We start from the raw sequence: 22,770 nt of genomic DNA on the forward strand, positions 1-22,770 counted from the left end.
CTCTGTATAAATACAGCAGCTGGTGGTGACTGCAGATGTGTGAGCAGCACATTAAGGGGACTTGTGGTGGTTTGCCTATAAGGGACTGTACATTAGGAGAACTTGTGGGGACTACATATCAGGAAGCTGATGGGATCTGAAAATAAATGGTCAACACATGAGGAAGCTTATGGGATCTGAATATAATACAAGGAAGCTGTTGGGATCTGAGTATAAAGGGGCTACACACAAGGAATCTGACTATAAGGGAACAACATCTGAGAAAGCTGAAGGGATCTGCATATAAAGGAACAACACCTGAGGAAGCTGATGGGATCTGACTAGAAAGAGATAACCCATTAGGAAGAGGATAGGATAACACATTAGGAAGCTGTTGGGATCCGACTATAAAGGGGCAACCCATGAAAAAGCTGATGGGATCTGATTATAAATTGACAACCCATGAGAAAGCTGATGGGATCTGACTATAATGGGACAACATATGAGGAAGCTGATGGGATCTGACTATAATGGGACAACCCATGAGGAAGCTGATGGGATCTGATTGTAAAGGGACAATGTATGAGGAAGCTGAAGGGATCTGACTATAATGGGACAATGCATGAGTAAGTTGATGGGATCTGAATATTAAGGGACAACCCATGAGGAAGACATGAGCAAGCGGATTGGATCTAAGAATAAAGGAACAACCCATGAGGAAGCTGAAGGGATTTGACTATAAAGGGACAATGCATGAGGAAGCTAATGGGATTGGGACAATCCATGAATATGCTGATGGGATCTGAATATAAAGGGACAACCCATGAGTAAACTGATGGGTACTGACTATAAATGGACTACACATGAGGAAGCTGATGGGATCTGACTATAATGGGACAACACATGAGGAAGCTGATGGGATCTGACTATAAAGGGACAACACACAAGAAAGCTAATTGGATCTGACTATAAAGGTACAACTCACAAGAAAGCTGATGGGATCTGACTATAAAGGCATTACACATGAGGAAGCTGATTGGATCTGACTATAAGGGGGAAAGACAAAAGCAACCTGATTGGATCAGACTCTAAGGGGACAAGACACAAGCAAGTGGAAGCTAATGGGACCTGACTATAAAGGCACTACACATAAAGGGAAGTGGGGATGGATGTGTTTTAAGGGTGGCCATGGAAGGATTGGAGATGCACTCTTCTGCCATATAATGTGCTGCTATGGCATGATATCATTAGGCGATGCTAGTTAAAGTAGACCTTCACCCATTGCCACATCTTTTACCTTCTGGTCTTTCCACAATAGGATAATTTTTCCCTATCGCTTCTCGGCCTTTTGGCTAAGATCAAGTGTAGTATCTGTTCTTATCAGTTACCAGGAGGTGGCGCTTGCTTCCGTCCCTGTTCTACGGCGAGGTGGAGCAGGGGTGGCGGTTGCTATGCAAAACCTGCTGGTGTGAAGGTGACCCGGAGTGGTTCGTAGCCGAAAGGGAAGCCTTCTGATGAGGATGGAGAACCACTGGTCGGCGCCAGGGGAGGGGACCCTGGCCTTCTGGCCTGGATTGGGGCAGCTTTAGCTCTAGTCAGTTTTTCGGGAGGGAATGTTTGTCCCTTTCTCCCACCGGGGGAACGGCCTGTACTTGTACTTCCCGAATGTAATTAGGTAGGAGTGATGGGAGCGAGGGTGAGGCCTGATGGCAGAGGGCTCTCACTAAGCTCCTGGATCTCCATGCCTTTCTGGCTGGGGTGGGGGTTGCTGTGGTCTGGGGTGGGGGGGGGGTAAGGGTTGGGGATGCTTCTGTTGAAAAGCCAATGGTGATGTGCCCCTGAAGTGGCAGTTCAGGGGTGCCTTATATTCACTGTGCTTGCACTTTGATATCTGGCACCTTGGTCACGTCACTATAACACATCTTTTCACACCTGCTTCTAGGGCCGGGCCTTTTGGCTAGGACTAGAGGAATTTTTGATTCCTGGCTGGAGGGCCTGGCCATTGTGTTTACACAATGGCCACTTATTTTCCCTCTCCACTATCCCTTCCCCATTTTATTTGTGTGTCATGTTTTATGTTTGTCACTGCACAGTTGGCTAGTAGGGTGTCGGTCCTTGGGCCAACCCTGAACGTCTTGTGGGAGGGTGGACATAGGCCTTCTGGCTTGGTTTGCCCTCCCTTTGGGGGAGCCCCTACCCTAGTACCTGGGTGGGTCTGTTTCGGCAGACCTTCTGGAGAAAGTCGGTCGTCTGGCTTCAGCTGGATGGGCCATGTATTTGGTACCCCAGTCCCCGTCTGGAGCCTCGGGGGATCAGGGTAAGGTCCTTCCTTGTGGAGGACAGCAGACACCCGTTGCACATTTTTGTGTGTCACTCTTGATGTGTGTCCACTTTTTTGGGGTGTGTTTTACACGCCATAGGTTTTTTCAATCGAAAAGAAAAAGACTGTTGGCCATGAGCGATAGCAGTCACAAGAAGAGGAACAGGCATGAGGAGTGACAGCTTATGAGTTCCTAATAGTTTTCAACTCTGAAAATACACTATATGTCAGTGATGGCGAACCTTGGCACTCCAGATGTTTTGGACCTACATTTCCCATGATGCTCCAGTACACTGCAGAGTGCATGAGCATCATGGGAAATGTAGTTCCAAAACATCTGGGGTGCCAAGGTTCGCCATCACTGCTATATGTGATTGTAAAAATTGATGTGTAAAATATATCTCATCTTGATATGATAAATATATCACATAACGTAAAAATGGTTATATATGAACAGCAATATCCCCCCCACATAAAAATGACCATCCATGGACTTACATGGAAACATCCCATTTAAGTCAATGAGACATTAGTACACAAGCGCGGGCAGCATTGATGACCTGATATAGTATTATGTGTTGTTGCATTGCGATATAATATGCTAATGTTATATGAAAGTAGTTATATTTATTATTTATTTATTAACATTGTAACAAAAGAAAACTCACCCAAGCTCTAAAGCTATATAGTGCAAGTAAATGTGCAGAGTGATCGGTGATCTGGCTAATTAAATTCGCAGTGGATCCATAACAAGTACAAGCCGGTAACTCGACAGCTTCTTCATAGGAAACTTTATTATAGCATCATAGCAGTAACATCATCCAAAATACTGACGCGTTTCGGCCTAAGCCTTCATCATAGCATAAGTAGCATTAAAAACAGGTATAAAAGCAGGTATTTATAGAAAACAATGTACTGGCAATTCACTTCTGCTTGCCACGAATTGTCACCCTGCTCATACTATACAAGCATTACCAGTTGGGGAATTTGTGCGGGCTAGAAGGAATTGCTCTAATCATGAGGACTTCATGAAAGAATGTCACCTCGTTTTCTACAGACAAAACACACACTCTTAAACTTTTTATTAACTGCAGTTCTAAATCAATGATCTATTTAGTGGAATGTAGTGCCTGCCAATATGTGGGGTGCACCATTCCTTATTTGCAAAACAGGGGTTCAGAACATTATAATGACGCTGCCAACCGAAATGCAAAAAAACAAAACAAAAAAAGACCCTTTTCAAACATATCTAAACATTTTAAGGCAGTACATATAGGTAACCTTGACACTTTTACTTTTTTTGGTCTAGAATAGATTAAGAAATCTACCAGAGTGGGGGATACCCATCACACCCTGCTCCAACAGGAGGTGTGGTGGATACACACGTTAAATACCAGGATGCAGTTTGGTATTAATAACAGGGTGGATGTTAGCCTGTTTTTGAAATAAGTATTTGAAATGAATCATTTATTTTGTATTGTGGTTGAAAAGACAATTTTCCCACTGTTGCATCAGTGGGGACATTAATGGTTAACATCCTATGTTTCCTGTTTAACCCCCTGTTACACGTGATCATCTGACCCAGGTTTTGATCATCTCCATCTGTAACCAATTAATGTGGTGCTTTTTTTTTTTTATTAAAGTGTTTGTTACTAAAAACAAGAAGTGCAGCGCATAAAAGAAAAAAAGTTAATTAAGTTACTCTTCAGACTTTGTGTCACCACCTGGTTGGGGGTCTTTTGATATGCTAATTTCAGAACTGGTTATAATATGATCAAAGAGGGCTAACAGTTTTAAGGCAGGCAGATAGGCACCGGAGATAGGCCTTTACTCAGGTGGGAAGCATGATGTTTAAACTCCAATCACCAGACAGAAGAAATGGCAGGATCCCTTGTGAAGAAATTGGGAAAGTCTTTCCGATATTAAGTAACAATTCCTCCACCAAATAAGCCCAGATACGTTTACCAAAAGTGGTGGACCGCCCAATCACAGAAGCGCATGTGTCCCCACAGGGAAGTTGTGAACCTCCACCAAGGCTTGAACGGTTCTTGATCCAGGTGCGTCTAGCTCCAGGCCAGAGAGCTTGTTCTGCGGACGTCACCCGCTGCCGTCTCTATGCTACGGATCTGTTGATTTTTTTAACAGTATATGTTTTAGCTATTCGCTCTAGTCAGTGCTGTATTTTTTAACTGTGGCGGGGATGGGCTGCCAGGAACATGACAGAGATCACTGTTCCCGATCACCGGGAACAGTAGATCTCTGTCATGTCACTAGGCAGAATGGGGAATCGCCTTGTTTACAAAGGCAGTTCCAGGTTCTGCCTCCCCTCTCTGCGATCGCTGACGGACATCAAGTCCGCAGGACCCGCGGGCACGCCCCTGCGAAGCGTGGCGTGTGCCCGCTATCCTCTTTGCACGGCCAGACTTTTTTTTAGGTTAACAAACACTAAGTTCACATTGCCCCCCTTATTTCAGGAGGGTTGTATTCTTATATATACCTGTTTTAAATGTTACATACTTATGCTATAATGAAGGCTTAGGCCGCGTACACACGGGCGGACTGTCTGACGGACTTGGTCCGCTGAAACGTGTTTCAGCGGACAGTCCGCTCGTGTATGGGCTTCAGCTGACTTTTTCAGCGGACAGTCTGGCGGACTAAGTCTTTCGGAATTTCCGTAATACAGTCCGTCCAACTTTGGTTTCAGCGGACAGTCCGCTCGTGAGTAGGCTAGTTGGACGGACTAAGTATGGCGCATGCTCAGAAAGGATTTACACGGCCGAAGGTTGCATTGCAGTGTATTGGATGTTGTATTTCTAGTCCCGTCGTACGTGCTGTACACGTCATCACGCAAGCTTTCAGCGGACTGTCTGTTCATCGTGTGTGGTCAAGTCCGTTCATTCAAAAGTAGTCTGTCGGATTGTCTGACGAACTTAGTTGGCCAGACAATCCGCCCGTGTGTACGCGGCCTTAGGCCAAGAGGCGTCAGATTTTGGATGATGTTACTGCTATGATGCCATAATAAAGTTTTCTATGAAGAAGCTGTCGAGTTGCTGACTTGTACAGTACATGTTATGGATTCTTTACCATATTTATTTTTTATTTTATTACTTTAGGTATTTATTATTTATTTATGTATGCATTACTTTATTAACTATATTTTAAATAGATGGACTTACCATTACGAGGAAAATTACCATCTGAAAAAAAAAAATAGCAACAATTAATTTGGAGCTGAAATTGCAATTATGAAAGTCTCTCCTTCCATTTCCCTGAATAACAATACTCTGAGATGAGATGAATCCTTTGTGCAGCTTTAAGTAGCCCAATGGGGCTTTCTTTAAACTCTCTGAGCTGCCTGAGTGCAGGATGGCTCCAATAATAGAAGGGCCTTCTTTTTCCCCCGTCACAGCTCAGTAGCACGGGCATGTTATGTTGTATTTACAAAAAATAATTTTCCCTTTCCAGGTAGTTAGTCATTCCATCACATGGTCATCAATGCATCATTTTGCCATAAAAATAGGTTCCACCCACCATACCTCTAACTAGCCAGTATATGTGCTGCCATTTTGTTCTACATTTTCCTGTGTCATGCCACCCCGGTGTCTCTCTAATAGGATATGGGATCCTAAGGTATTCATTTTTTAACCCACCATATTGTCGGACTCATACCAGGCCTTCCACACTTTTTCAAAAATTTTCCCACATCCCCTAGCCCTATATGTGGTTTTATATTAGGGCAACATGGAGTTAACCAACTTTTTCCAAAAAATAATATCAGGGGCATTTGTATTTTTCCATTTAAGCAGTATGACTTTTTTTTTTACCATAGAACAATAGGATAGTTAGTAATGTTCTCAGTGCCCTTGTTGGAACCATCTCCTCCACCAATCCCAAAAAACATACCCTCACAGTCATTGGTATGGGTACCGTCAGAAGATCCAAAATGCACGATGTGACCTCCTTCCAAAAACCTCTTGAATGTGTGGGCATAGCCAGAAAATATGGTCAGCATCTGCTGGAGAGAAAGAACATCTCCAGCATTCCGCCGAGTCATTGCCATATATTTTAGCGAGCCTAGCTGGTGTATAATAGCTTCTATGTAGAAATTTAAATTGGATCAATTCGCCCCTCGATGACACTAGGTGTTTAAAGGGCTGATTCCATAGGTCGCCCCAATCCTCTCCCTGTATGTCAGGAACTTCTGTCTGCCATTTATTCCTGCAGTTTGTTACTGCCTTTGGTGTTGTTTTAAAGAATTATTTGTATGTTGATGTGAGAGCTTTGGTCAACTCCTCCACCGACAGCAGTGATTCAAGGGTCGAGGGCAGGGATTCTACGCTCAACTCTCCAAACTCTGATAGCCATGCCGGAGTTGAAAAAAAAAAAAAAAGAGGTAGGAATTAGGTAGGTCGTGTCTGGTCTTCAGTTGGGAGAAAGTCAGGAGGTCCCCAAAGGAGGTGATGTCTTTAAGTGTTTTTACACTCTTGACTGCCCAGATCATAGGATCTGGTAGGTTATAGAACTGAGGCAGCCTGTGATTCATCCATATTGGGTAGACGGAGAAATCCCATGATAACTGGGAGATGCTAATTTCACTGGCAATCCCCACGCTCTAGTAGTGGCTGTCATCCTCAAGGTCATTGGCAAGTCAGATTTAGTACTCCTAAACAGTGCCAGCCCAAAACCTTTGTAGGACCCCAGATGGGCCGCCTCCAGTACTGTGGCTGCATCACCATCATCTAACAGTAGCCACTTGCGGGCAAACAACATTTGACCTGCCAGATAGTATTTGTGCCAATCCGGCAGCTCCAAACCTCCCTGATCCCCAGACTCTTGCAGAACTTTAATTCCTATCCTAGGAGGTTAAGGTGCCCAGAGTAAGGAGCCAACAATCCCTTCTATCTGTTTGAAGTATGACTTTGGTATCCACGCTGGCGCATGTCTTAGGAAATATAAGATTACCGGGAGGACCTTCATTTTAAGCAGGCTAATTCTTCCTACTTAGGATAGTGGTAATTTGATCCAGGCCTGTACTTTCTGTTTGAGGAAGGTCAACAACGGAAGTAAATTTAAGGCAAGGTCATGCAAGAAGCCACAGACTTGGAGCCAAATATGGAAGGTCAAGGAATGTGACTTCTGATTTGTGTGATCTGCATACTTGTTCTGGTTCAGAAAGAAATGAAGCCGGAAACAGCCAGGTAGTAAATAATTTCAAACTGAGGTCATCCCCTATGCTTCTTGGTGTATAGGTTTCCTTCAATAGGCCAAAGGTTAGTTACTACTTCACCTCCTTGTTTAGGGTTCTCATGTATCCAGGCCATGGTATAATTACTAGTAGTTAGTCACATTCAACAGAACCTTAATATTAAATATAATATATAACGTAATATTAAAGGAGGGGTTGGCAACCCCATGCCTGCAGGCTGCACCCGACCCGCTACGCAAATTGTCTGGCCGGTAAGTGCCCATGATTAATTCACAGGCACCTGGCAGCCTGCGGACATGTTCGCTGCTGTCCTTTTCATTGGACAGTGGCAAGCGGCCAGTATCACAGGCTGGATGGGGGAGGAAACCTCTGGAGTTCACTTTTTACATGAAACAGCATGTGATTGGTTGCTGAGCCATGCTAGCAACCAATCACCAGCCTGTTAATGTGCAAAATTTACTTCAGCACTTCCAGCCCCCATCCAGACCTGTGATGCCGATCTCTGCTCTGCTTTGCTGTGCACCTGTGTAGAGAGAGGTAGGAGAGTTCTACCCTCCTACACAGTGTTTGTTTGTGTGTGCGGGGGGGGGGGGGGGGCAGAGGACACTACAATGGGGGATGCAGGGGGCAGAGGACACTACAATGGGGGATGCAGGGGGCAGAGGACACTACAATGGAGGATGCAGGGGCAGAGGTCACAACATTGGAGGATGCAGGGGGCAGAGGACACTACAATGGAGGATGCAAGGGGCAGAGGACACTACAATGGAGGATGCAAGGGGCAGAGGACACTACAATGGAGGATGCAGGGGGCAGAGGACACTACAATGGAGGATGCAAGGGGCAGAGGACACTACAATGGAGGATGCAAAGGGCAGAGGACACTACAATGGAGGATGCAGGGGGCAGAGGACACTACAATGGAGGATGCAAAGGGCAGAGGACACTACAATGGGGGATGCGGAGGGCAGAGGACACTACAATGGAGGATGCAGGGGGCAGAGGACACTACAATGGAGGATGCAGGGGGCAGAGGACACTACAATGGAGGATGCAGGGGACAGAGGACACTACAATGGAGGATGCAGGGGGCAGAGGACACTACAATGGGAGGATGCGGGGGGCAGAGCATACTACAGTGAGATGCAGGGGGCAGAGCACACTACAATGGGGGATGCAGGGAGCAGTGGACACTACAATGGGGGGTCCAGGGGGAGAGGATACTACAATGGGGGATGCGGGGGACAGAGCATACTACAATGGGATGCAGGGGGCAGAGCACACTACAATGGGGGATGCAGGGAGCAGTGGACACTACAATGGGGGTCCAGGGGGGAGAGGATACTACAATGGGGGATGTGGGGGACAGAGCATACTACAGTGGGATGCAGGGGGCAGAGCACACTACAATGGGGGATGCAGGGAGCAGAGCACACTACAATGGGGGGTGCAGGGGGGAGAGGACACTACAATGGGGGATACAGGGGACAGAGACACAATAATGGGTGATGCAGGGGACAGACGACACTACAATGGGGGATGCAGGGGGCAGAGGACACTACAATGGGGGATGCAGGGGGCAGAGGACACTACAATGGAGGATGCAGGAGGCAGAGGACACAACAATGGGGGATGCAGGGAGCAGAGGACACTACAATGGGGGATGTAGGGAGCAGAGGACACTACAGTGGGTGATGCAGGGGACAGCAAACTCGAAAAGCCACGGAACACCCTGCACAAGTCTATGGGAGAGACCTAAAGTGCTAATTTTAAAGGCTTATCTGCAAGTTATTGTCATAAAAAGTGTTTGGGGACCTGGGTCCTGTTGGGAACATGCTGAATAGTGCTCAAAGAAATACGCAGAGTCATCCTACAAGAGCCATGCTTTCAGTTACATCAGAGGGGGCGGGGTCACTCTTACGTCACTGGGGAAGCCTGGGTTTCCCCTTACGTCAGAGGGGAGCAGGGTCAGGTGATGGGTGGCCCCGCCCTCCTAAGCTAAGAAGTGTCAGGCTGCTGGGATTCCCGCAGTGTCTCCGGTGGAGACAGAGGATGGATGCGCTGCGCTGGAGGGAGAGATCACCCATCACTGGATCAGATCACCCATCGCTGGACCCCGGAGAGATGATCATCCATCTCTGGATAGCAAGAGTGGGTTACCACCACTGGAATCTTTTTTACATTTTTTAAATTTTTAATAAAGGACTTTTCCCAACGGTGTCTGTGTGTTTATTAATTTTTTTTTACACTTTCTTTGTGAAATGGTAGGGGTACTTTTGTATCCCCTTACCATTTCAAACAGGGAGTGTGGGATCTGGGGGTCCCCTTGTTAAAGATGGCTTACAGATTCTGATAAGCCCCCCGCCCTCAGACCCCCACAACCACCGGCCAGGGTTGTGGGGATGAGGCCCTTGTCCTCATCAACATGGGGACAAGGTGCTTTGGGGGGCCAAAGACCTCCAAAGCATCCTCCCAATGTTGAGGACATGTGGCCTGGTATGGTTCAGGAGGGGGGGTGTTCTCTCTTGTCTCCCTCTTTTCCTGCGGCCTGCCAGATTGCATGCTCGGACAAAGAGTCTGGTATGGATTTTTGGGGGGAACTCCACGCCATTTTTTTAAAAAAAATTGGCGTGGAGTTCCCCTTAAAATCCATACCAGACCTGAAGGGCCTGGTAACTGAATTTGGGGGAACCCCACGTTTTTTTTTTTTATCAATGACTTTCATTGACTGTACTCTGTATTACGGGGAGCCGACAATTCATTATAGCCGTGAGTGCTTTTAAATTACTTTTTTTCCTGCAGAAATGACACTTTGTGCAGGGACAGTTCTAAGCACAGGAAACATGCGCCCCTTGCAGGCATACTATACACAACCCCCAGGTACGAAATTTAAAGTACTATTACACTTTTATTGTTTCACTTTAAGCATTATTAAAATCACTGCTCCCGAAAAAACTTTAGTTTTTAAAACTTTTTTTTGCATTGATCCATGTCCCCTGGGGCAGGACCCAGGTCCCCAAACACTTTTTAGGACAATAACTTGCATATTAGCCTTTAAAATTAGCACTTTCAATTTTGAACATTCGAGTCCCATAGACTTTAATAGGGTTCTAAAGTTCATACGAAGTTTAGGTCTGTTTGCAGGTTCTGGTGCGAACCGAACTGGGGGGTGTTCAGCTCATCCTTACCCTTCAGTATGGCTCAGGTAGAGTCATTAGCGTGGCTCTTGGAGGATGACTCTGCGTATTTCATTGAGCACTATTCAGCATGTTCCCAACAGGTGCTAGTGGAGTATGTTAACGCAGTGTAGTCTCTTGTCAGACAGGCAGCATGTACAGTATGTCACAAAAGTGAGTACACCCCTCACATCTTTGTAAATATTTCATTCTATCTTTTCATGTGACAACACTGAAGAAATGACACTTGTCTACAATGTAAAGTAGTGAGTGTACAGCTTGTATAACAATGTAAATTTGCTGTCCCCTCAAAATAACTCAACACATAGCCATTAATGTCTAGACTGCTGGCAACAAAAGTGAGTACACCCCTAAGTGAAAATGTCCAAATTGGGCCCAAAGTGTCAATATTTTGTGTGGCCACCATTATTTTCCAGCACTGCCTTAACCCTCTTGGGTATGGAGTTCACCAGAGCTTCACAGGTTGCCACTGGAGTCCTCTTTAAACTCCTCCATGATGACATCACGGAGCTGGTGGATGTTAGAGACCTTGTGCTCCTCCACTTTCTGTTTGAGGATGCCCCACAGATGCTCAGTAGGGTTTAGGTCTGGAGAGATGCTTGGCCAGTCCATCACCTTTACCCTTAGCTTCTTTAGCAAGGCAGTGGGCATCTTGGAGGTGTGTTTGGGGTCATTATCATGTTGGAATACTGCCCTACGGCCCAGTCTCCGAAGGGAGGGGATCATGCTCTGCTTCAGTATGTCACAGTACATGTTGGCATTCATGGTTCCCACAATGAACTGTAGCTCCCCAGTGCCGGTAATGTATCAAATAATGTCCCCCATCGGATAGTGTCCGCCCTGTACTGCGCTTGCCAAGGACAAGGAGAAGCCGAACATCTCCGAAGATAAACGGCGCCTGCACAGTGAGTGCAGGTTCAAGCCCCACCTTCCAAGTGGACATAAAAAATAGCCTAGCGAAGCGAGGCCATGCCCGATGCGTGGCGAGCGAAGCGAGGCCGTACCCGATGCGTGGCGAGCAAAGCGAGCCCGCGAGGGGCCCTCTTACTATCTGCAACCATATGTCCACTTGAATGGTGGGGCTTCAACCCGCACTCAGCTGCATCTACCCAATTGCTGCATCTACCCCGCCTTTAATCCATCTGCCTCTTCTCTTCTGCCTGCAACAATCTCCCCTAGCCACTGCTCCCTCTTTCTTACCTATTCCAGCCAGCTGATCTGCCCTGGTCTGCCTCCATGCCAGCCGATCTTCTCCAGTCTGCCTCCACGCCAGCTGATCTGCTGCAGCCTGCCTCCATGATTGTCAATGGGTTTAGGCTAGCCTCTGATGGTCCTGAACTTGATGACCCACCTAACGCTGCCAAACTTCTGCCTGATGCTCCAGTGTTTCCTGATGTTTCGGTGTGTGGTGGAGATTTTGAAATCCATATTTATATCTTCAAGGGAACACTCTAATAAAAGGACTCTCTAATTAAATGACCATGCCCCGTTGGATATATATATATGTAGCACTAACCCCCGAGGGGCTGCTGGTTTGATTGGGCTTACCGTTACCTTCTTCACCTTGATTTGGGTCTAGGGGTTCCTGTGGTAGATGGCCCAGAAACTTTAGAGACTGACGACAGATCCGCTTAAAGGGATTTTTATTTGCAAAAAATGTAGTTAACGAACAGTCTCTTAGTATAGGATCAGAGGGTTAGGCGGAAAAGTTCAGGAGGTCGCTCCTTTGAAAGGGGGTACTGTCAGAAAAGGTTTCACCTGCTTGTGGCGCTGTCAGATCTATGGGCCGCAGTACTGGTGTCCACCTGCGAGTGTCTCCCGGCAGTGTGAAGCTGACATCATCTCCTGCAATCAGGCGTCACGCGAGACTGATTGCAGGAAGTGTACTTATACCCGGTGTAGTGTCACATTTTGCTGCCTATCACAGGATGCTGCGGAAGTGACGTTGTTGCGTACTGCGCATGCGCGATGCGTTCCAAACACTCGCGCCGTGCGTTCCAACATAGTTTCTTTAATACAGTTCAGCGAAACCATCACATAATGTTACGGAAGTGATGTTACACACAACACAAACACTGGGCCACGTTGTTGCGTACTGCGCATGCGCGATGCGTTCCAAACACTCGCGCCGTGCGTTCCAACATAGTTTCGGCAATACAGTTCAGCGAAACCATCACATAATGTTACGGAAGTGATGTTACACATAACACAAACACTGGGCCGTTTGTTACAACACTAATACTTCCCTTGTTACCTAGTAGGTTTTGCATTGCTGGGACTTGTAGTGCCTATCCTGAGCTACATGCTTCAATGTTCAGTGTCCTCATCCTTATTCCCGAGCTTCAATGTTCAGTGTCCATCCTTATCCCCGTGCTTCAATGTTCAGTGTCCATCCTTATCCCCGTGCTTCAATGTTCAGTGTCCTCATCCCTATCCGCGAGCTTCAATGTTCAGTGTCCTCATCCCTATCCCCGAGCTTCAATGTTCAGTGTCCTCATCCTTATCCCCGAGCTTCAATGTTCAGTGTCCTCATCCCTATCCCTGAGCTTCAATGTTCAGTGTCCTCATCCCTATCCCCCTGCTTCAATGTTCAGTGTCCTCATCCTTATCCCCATGCTTCAATGTTCAGTGTCCTCATCCCTATCCGTGAGCTTCAATGTTCAGTGTCCTCATCCCTATCCCCTTGCTTCAATGTTCAGTGTCCTCATCCCTATCCGCAAGCTTCAATGTTCAGTGTCCTCATCCTTATCCCCGAGCTTCAATGTTCAGTGTCCTCATGCTTATCCCCGAGCTTCAATGTTCAGTGTCCTCATCCCTATCCGCAAGCTTCAATGTTCAGTGTCCTCATCCTTATCCCCGAGCTTCAATGTTCAGTGTCCTCATCCCTATCCCCCTGCTTCAATGTTCAGTGTCCTCATCCCTATCCGCGAGCTTCAATGTTCAGTGTCCTCATCCTTATCCCCCTGCTTCGATGAGGACACTGAACATCAAAGCATGGGGATAAGGATGAGGACACTGAACATTGAAGCACAGGGATAAGGATGAGGACACTGAACATTGAAGCTCGCGGATAGGGATGAGGACACTGAACATTGAAGCACGGGGATAAGGATGGACACTGAGCATTGAAGCAGGGGGATTGGGATGAGGACACTGAACATTGAAGCACGGGGATAAGGATGGACACTGAGCATTGAAGCAGGGGGATAGGGATGAGGACACTGAACATTGAAGCTCGGGGATAAGGATGAGGACAATGAACATTGAAGCATGGGGATAGGGATGAGGACACTGAACATTGAAGCTCGGGGATAAGGATGAGGACACTGAACATTGAAGCAGGGGGATAGGGATGAGGACACTGAACATTGAAGCACGGGGATAAGGATGGACACTGAACATTGAAGCACGGGGATAGGGATGAGGACACTGAACATTGAAGCTCGCGGATAGGGATGAGGACACTGAACATTGAAGCACGGGGATAAGGATGGACACTGAACATTGAAGCACGGGGATAAGGATGGACACTGAACATTGAAGCTCGGGGATAAGGATGAGGACACTGAACATTGAAGCATTTAGCTCAGGATAGGCACTACAAGTCCCAGCAATGCAAAACCTACTAGGTAACAAGGGAAGTATTAGTGTTGTAACGAACGGCCCAGTGTTTGTGTTGTGTGTAACATCACTTCCGTAACATTATGTGATGGTTTCGCTGAACTGTATTGCCGAAACTATGTTGGAACGCACGGCGCGAGTGTTTGGAACGCATCGCGCATGCGCAGTACGCAACAACGTCACTTCCGCAGCATCCTGTGATAGGCAGCAAAATGTGACACTACACCGGCAGATGCTTGCACTCATCACCTTGGTAATGTTTCTTGAGCCCTGACCTGTGTTGCTTTCCTGAAACCTGTATTCCTGTATCCTGAATCATTTATCTGTTCCTGGACTCCTGCCTTGCAGCCTGATCCCTTCCGCCTTCTCCACCGTCTCCTGTTACCTGCCACCACTCACTAGTGACTGAAAATTATATATTTTTTTGTACTTGTGCCTAGTCTTTTACTAGTCTTACAGGTTTTACATCTGGTACGATAATAAATGAACCATCCAAGAAAGTGAACTTTTTTTGGGGGGGGGGTCTGGAACATTCCAAGCAATTCAATTCCTTAATCCTGTGGCTCTCCTATATATGAATTTTGGCTTTGAGGGTATTGAAGATGGCAAATCATTGTCTTTTAACCTCCCTGGCGGTATGATTATTTCGGATTTTAGGTGCTAAAAGCGGTACAATTATTTTGCATGAAAATTTGGTGTTTTATATTGTAGTCCTGTAATTCTTAGGAATAACTCACTTAAATCTGTCCAAACCAGAGTCTAGCAGACATCCCGGGTATGATAAAGTTTGAAAAATGAAATCATAAATTATAATATAATAAATAACTATAAATAATTATACCAAATAATAATATAACAATAATAAAAATTATTCAATAATGTAATCAAATCAAAAACAGTGAAGTTTGGTCAGTTGCAGAATTGTCACTGTCATTACTTTTCAATATTTGATGACGGATCTCCCCACAAATCGCTTAATTCTACGAGTGATTCCAATTTATTATCGCTGTTTTCTAGCTGGTCTAAAATCATTTTTGATGTAAAGGGACAGTTTTGGTTGCTATGGACAATCTCCAGTTTCCAGGCATAAAGAACAGTTTTTATATTATAAAACTGCATGCAGGACACTGGAGAAACCACTAGGGACAAAGGGAATGTGAAATAATTACATACAGCAATGTAATCTGTATGTAATGTGTGTGTTTCACTTTTTGAATTTGGCGCCGATCTCCATCCCCGTGCGTCGCAACGCTCGCAGGGAACGAAGACCGGCTCCATGATGAATCGAGCGGAGGACGAGCCGCTCGTATAGCGGGGGGACATCGCTGGATCCAGGGGACAAGGTAAGTAAATGTCCTCCTGCATACAGCGATGCGATCCCGAGTCTGGCTCGGGGTTACCGCTTTTGGTGTAAAAGTTCCACCCCAAGCCAGTCTTGGGAATACCGCCAAGGGGGTTAAAAGAATGGGCCAAAACTTCCTAAAGATTGTTTCAACTTGTTTGTATTGTCTGTGAAACCCTGATATAAACGCCACTTCACCTTTATATTCAGTTTTTTGATTTAGTGGCTAAAAGGGATTGTCTATCCATTGAGGAAACCTGGTTCAATGCTTTGACCAATGCCTCCAATGGGTAGCCTTTTACAAGGAACCTACTGGTAAGTATTTCTGCTTGGAGGAAGAAATCTTAATTTTTGGTGCAATTGCTGGTCACGCTATTCTACGCCACTTCCGGTCCCTCTGGCTGTCCTTCAGGCTGAAAGCACTCCAGGGAGAAGGGCCAGTCCAGGCCTCTCCCCAGTGGCAGGCATGTTCTCTGAGAGAGGCAGAGTTTGGCTGGGCAACTAATGCTCTGTTTGGGACAATTTATTTGGGGTACTGTGTGGATACCGGCATTGAGGGACTGGAACTACTGACTAACTTCGGAGTCAACCCGTCTGGGGTTTCCTCCTGCCGAAAGGGGAGATGTGTGACAGACCGAGCTGGGACAGAGGCTTTTGGAGAGGACTGATTGCTGGCTTCTTCTTATGGGCCCTGGATTTTAAGGGAACAATACTCTTTGCGAGGTAAATGAGAAATCAAGCCTGATCTGTACTAATCTGCATGACTCCTGGCCCTCTGTCTGGACAGTGCTGATTGGCCCTGTGCTGATCACATGCACTCTCCCAAGAAAAAAAAAACAACGCTCTAGCAATACGCACCAAAATCTGCAGTGTTTATCTGAAGATTTTTTCTATTACGAGATGGATTGGGGGCTGTGGAAGAAGAGGAGAATCAAAGAAGACAGGATCAAACAATCTTTTTTACACAATGAACAGGATTAAACCCTTAGTTTCCACAGTAAATATAACAAGCTTGCTTTACTGCATATACAGACTGATTTTACTGCTGTGGGTATAACCCTTTTGCCAGGAAGTGGGCAGACTTCCCGATCACATGAGCACTGTTATTGGCTGTCCCAGTGGTCGCATGATCAGGGGCCCTTCCTGCTGGTTGCCGATCATAAACAGAGGATACTTAGGTGGGAGCATGTAGCATGCAGTATACAATGAGCACTAAAGATGTGCGAAATGTTCAGGCCAAGCATCAGTTCAATCTGAGCAGAGCCTGTTTTGGTGTTTGTCGAATTTGCTGGCGCTCTGTGGGATGCTCGCCCACTGAGTGCCCTACAATACCCTGCCCAATGCAAAGTGCATTCTAGGGTCCTAACTGGCTGAAGTCCACAACCCTGGGGCGGTTTTTGTCAGGGTCTGTGGGCAGGGGGCTTATTCGAATCAGGAAGCCCCCTTTAACCATGGGGTCCCCAGATCCCACCCCCCCATATGAATGAATAGGGGTACATTGTACCCGTACTCATTCACCAAAAAAAGTGTCAAAAAGAAATAAAAACACAGCCACAGTTTTTGACAATTCCTTTATCAAAAATAAAAAAACAATGTCCCCCAGTGTAGATCCATCGTCAATCACGACACCGCCACACTGCCGAACACAGAAAAGAAAAAAACTCCGCCCGAGACAAAGGCTCCCCACCAAATGCCTACTCCACAGTCTGACCGTTCTTAAATAGGTAAGGGGCGGACATCAGCTGGTGGCATCGCCCCCATGTGACATCACCAACCAATGCATGCTGGGTCGGTGGCATCACAAGGAGGCGGTGCCACCAACTGATGTTGCCGAGTGGCCCTGCCCCTAAGCTATTTAGGAACTGTCCGACAGTGGAGTTGGCGGGGAGCCTTCTTCGCTGGCAAAACTTTTTTTTGGGGGGGGGTCTGGTGGTGCAGTGGGCATCGTGATTGGCGATGGTTTGACATTGGGGGACACTGTTTTTTTAATTTTTAATAAAGGTAGTGTCAAAAACTGTGTGTGTGTTTTTTTTTTTTTTTAACGCTTTTTTTGGTGAATAAGTAGGGATAGACTGTACCCGATACACATTCACATAGGGGGAAAGCCAGGATTTGGGGGCCCTTTGTTAAAGGGGGTTTCCAGATTCCGATAAGCCCCTTGCCTGTAGAACCCCACAACCACCACCCAGGGTTATGGGGAAGAGGGACTTGTCCCCATCAACATGGGGACAAGGTGCTTTGCGGTGGGGGGCAGAGCCCCCCCTTGCCCAAAAGCATACACCCATGTTGGGGACATGTGGCCTGGTATGGTTCAGGAGGGGGAGGCTGCTAGCTCATCCCCCCCTTTCCTGGCCTGCTAGGCTGCATGCTCGCATAAGGGTCTGGCATGGATTTTTTTCACATTTTTGTATTGCCAGCAATGTTTTTTTCCTTTTTTCCATCAGCTGTCAGCGGGGGGAAAGCACATGCACTAAATTGTGTTTACAAAATAAAGAAAGCTTGCAGGGAAAATCAATTTAAATGTTTTTTTTTTTTTATAAATGTCAGTTTTTCTGCAGCAGGTTCTATACATGGTACAGATGCGCCACTTTACAGGCAGAAGAACGGGAACCCCCAAGCACTATATTTAAAGGATTGTTTTCATATTTATTGTTTCACTTTAAGCATCATTAAAATCCCTCCTCCTTTAAAAATCATATTTTTTTAAATTTTTGCATTGATGCGGTGGTTTGGGTTATGGTTTGGGTCCGAACTTTTTCTATGTTTGGGAGTTCTGCTGTCGAACCAAACCGGGGAGGTGTTCAGCCCATAACTAGTGAGCACACTCTCAGCATTGAACAATCATGAACACATATGTGCAACATGTTGGTGTTAAGGCTCACTGCCTCTGCCACTGTACCTACAGTACACATTACATGGTTTGTAACCAGTTAAACGATTTAGCTTCTTTAGGGTTACTTTGTCAGCGCGTTGTCTCCAGTATTGTCATTGGAAAATTAATCATGATCATCAACTCTGTATAAATGCAGGAGCTGGTGGTGGCTGCAGATGTTTGAGCAGCACGTTATGGTGGTTTGTGGTGCCCGAATACAAGGGGCTGTACATTAGGAGAACCCAGGAGGCAGTGTAGTGTAGTGTAGTGTAAATATCTCCTAAACCTGCAACATTTAGGAAATATTTACATTACATGCAGCCAGTGACATCACTGGCGCATGCGCTCTGAAGGAACGGCCACAGATGCTGTTCCTTCCGAGCCCTTTGCCATGAATGGGAGTGACGTCATCGAGGTACGGAGACACCGGCCTATATAGTATGGAAGAGAGGAGGAACCTATTATATGCATGGATAAGGTCCACGCTAGTGCACAGCGGGACCCTATACTGGGAGTGAGGTGGCAGAGGTATGCTGGACAGGGAGAGGGCATAGGCTGAGCGGTGTCCCTCCTAAATGCAACATACATCAGGCAAGGTGTGTAGTCACATGGAGCGAAATACTTCAGAGAGGAACTGTGAAGGTCGCATAGCTGCACACAGTGTATGGCTTGTCTCTAGGCAGGGGTTCTACCTTAACATTGATTGTCATGTGAACCCGGCCCTGCCTGGTCCTAAGCATGTAGAGGAGACATATCACCCCCATGCAGGGTGAGTAGGCCCCCGTCCACACACAAATGGATAATGTTGTCCTATTTTTAGACATGAGTATAACAGTTTTTAGGCCACAAGATCTCCGATATCTCAGCTTGCTGAGTGACACAGAAAATATTGCTGCCCTAACCCTCCCCCCCCCCCCCCCCCCCTCCAGGGTTGCCTGCAGCTGTGCACAAGCTTCCCATGGACTTGAATGGATCTATCCCATTTCATACATAGTATTGTGTATGGTCCTATTGTGATATACATTAATATGCTGATGTTATATGACAGTACAGTTATATTTATTAACTAATAATTTTTATTATTTATTCATTTACTATTTATTAACATATTTTTTATTTTATTTATTACTTTATTAACTATTTATTAAAAAAGATGAACTCACCTTCATAAGAAAAACGTACAACTGGAAAAAAACAAAATGAACAACAATTATCATAATTTGAAGCTGAAATTGCATAATGAAATTCTCTAAAGCTTTCCCCTTCCCTTGTCCTGAATAACGATACCATCCGGAGATGAGATGAATCCTTTGTGCAGCTTTAATGCTGGATTCACACCTATGCAGTTTTAGTGCTTTTTGCATTTTGCAGATTTGCACTACAGTCCACAGTTAACATGGTTTCCTATGGAGCACGTTCTGTAGAGGAAATCTGCAAAATGCAAAAAGCACTAAAACTGCATAGGTGTGAATCCAGCTTGAGTAGCCCAATGAGTGGCTTTCTTTACACTCTCTCAGCTGCCAGAGTATAGGGTGGCTCCAATAATACGAGAAAAATAGAATTGCGCTAAACCTGTAAATCTAAAGTGAATATGAACCTCAAACTTTAGAAACACATCGATCATGGAGCTAACCAGAATTCAGCGTGAGTCAAAAGCAAATATATCAGTGCATATGTGTTGTTATAAAACCATAAATCTCAAAAACATGAACAAACCATAAGTAAAAAACCATAAATGAAACATTTTGTGTCCACCAGTACCTCACGGTAATATGAGGTTGAGCCTTTCATCACATGCTCATCTGAGGATGTGGTCTACCACATACAGTGTCCGTGTGGCCTACAGTATGTAGGGAGGACCAAAAGGGCTCTTCATGTTAGATTGAACGAACACATCAGTAACATCAGAAAAGGTTTTGACAAGCATTCAGTGTTGAGACATTATGACCAAGCACACAATAGAGATCCATCCAATACACTGTATATGGGGATAGATAAATACAAACCCCATTGGGGAGGTAGCTCATTAGTTAGGGAAATTTCAAAATAAGAAATGGCCTGGATCCGTAGACTGGATCCATGTCCCTTTTGGCCTTAACATCGATACAGACGTAAATGCTTTCATTAACAATTCCTGATCATATTTGCACTGGACATAGTAAATGGCCAACCATTTCTAACCCTCAATTACTTTGTTATAATGTTTTGAATGTTCTGTTTTTCCTTATAGATGCTCATATGATTATGATGTGTATTAATATATATGTTTCCCTTACAATATTGATACAGTTTGGAAGGTTGGTGGGATCCATTATGGGAGGGTTATGCATTTGATCATATGTAATTTGGCTGTGGCGGCCTATTATCAAGCCTCCTATTCTGGGTCTCTAACTGCTGGGGACCGTCATATATGAATTTTTGAATCTGTTGTTCTTGTTTTTCAACCTCCCTTTTATTTCCCTTTTTTCAGTCGGTAGACATCATTTGTTCTATAATGATCTTTTGGTTTGGTTGACATCTCCAAATTTTCAGAATATTCTCTTTATTCCATTCACTGTATTTGATTCACTGTATTCTCTTTATTCCATTTACTGTATTAGTGTTATACAGGAGAATTGCTGCTTGCCTTAGTTTCGCACAGAAATTCCTTTCGTTTTTAGGTACACTCTATTGGGTGTATTTTTATATTTTAACACAGTTTCTTTTCCATTTTCCATGACTATTCTTTGACATTTATTAATTGCTGCTTTGAGATTGGTTTAGTCTAAACAGTCAACATGGACATTTTTGAATTTCGGGCCAAGAGAGTGGTTGACACCATCGGTGTCTTCGACTCTACCCGGATAACTTTGGATTCTGATGTGAGTGCTCTATTTGTTAGGTTGAAAACCAATACCAGCACTCATTCTCACCAGGAGCACCCTTCCAGACGGCTCAGACTCGATCATGCATCGGCCCCCAGTTTACTGTTGGGCAGCACAACGTGACCCTTACCGAAACCATCCTTCCGGGTGCTAATTACGCCATTGGAGAGTGCTGACCAAACCCTCTCTATAGGGATGGAACAGCGCCTCCTTTGGCAACTTATAAGAACAGATACTACACTTGATCTTAGCCAAAAGGCCACTAAACATACCTGCCATCACCTTTAACCTAGAACCTCAACACGCTTAGGTGGAGGTAGTCCTGGCCAAAGAGGCAAAAACCCCATTGTGGAGAAAATATTACCTGAGCAGTTTTTTTCATTACAAAATGTCTTTTCATTGTGAAAAACAAATGATTGATAAGACATATTTATAGAGTACTGACTGTATACTCCTGTGGCCAGAATGGCTTTCTAGCTTAATTGTTTGTATACTGACTTATCAGCACATGTAAACACAGACAATTCTAAATACAATGGAAGAAGTACAAAAGACAAATATGACTTCAACATGGCTAAACTACTTTTCAAATATATATATCCCTTACAATTAAAGTAATTGAATCAAAAAGTACCCTAGACTGTGATTGCAAGAGGGAAACAAATCAAACACAGAGATTTCTTTAATTTAGTCATTTTTGCAGTGTCTGGTGTGGATCCAGGTGACTTTTTCTTCAAGTTTTGCAAAACTGTACATGAAATAGATGCTGTATTGAGTCTCCAAACATCTCCTTATATATAAATGTCTCTTAACAATCCACAAGTCACCTGTCTTTAGTTTTAGATCCTTCCAAACTTTTAGGATCTGGAATTGGGGAGAAAAAAGTTTGTCAAAAACCTTAAAAAAATCAGAAACATTCTCTGTGAGATCCGAATGGAGGGCTTCAGATGCTGAAACAAAATATAAGCAAGTGAGTAACACACTCCCAAACCAAATCCCATAGGGAGAGAGTCCACCATCCACTTAGGGGCTTGATAAAATATAAGAAAATGTTCAGGCAAAAGTTTTCTAGTTTCTTATGCCGCGTACACACGAGCGGACTGTATGGCGTACTTAGTCCGCCGAAACACATTTCAGCGGACAGTCCGCTCGTGTGTGGGCTTCAGCGTGCAGTCCGGCGTACTAAGAATTTCGTTTTTTTCGAAATTCTGTCCGTCATACTCGCATTTCGGCGGACAATCCGGCCGTGTGTGTATGCCAGTCCGCCGTACTTTTGAAATGAGCGGACTTTTCCCGCCCGGAGAAAAGTCCGCTCATTTCGAGCGGGTATCCAGGTAGGCCGGGCCCGTGAAGGAGACGTCGCTGGCCC

At 45.3% G+C, this 22,770-nt stretch overlaps 1 pseudogene; it reads left to right on the plus strand.

Moving 5' to 3' along the window:
- Positions 1–1,311: 1,311 nt before the first annotated feature.
- On the plus strand, positions 1,312–1,444 carry LOC143979956 (U2 spliceosomal RNA; annotated as a pseudogene).
- The last annotated feature ends 21,326 nt before the right edge of the window (positions 1,445–22,770 follow it).

Source organism: Lithobates pipiens, unplaced genomic scaffold (assembly GCF_037356315.1).
Source record: "Lithobates pipiens isolate NorthernLeopardFrog02 unplaced genomic scaffold, aLitPip1_a1.2 Scaffold_13, whole genome shotgun sequence".
NCBI classification, from domain to species: Eukaryota; Metazoa; Chordata; class Amphibia; order Anura; family Ranidae; genus Lithobates; species Lithobates pipiens.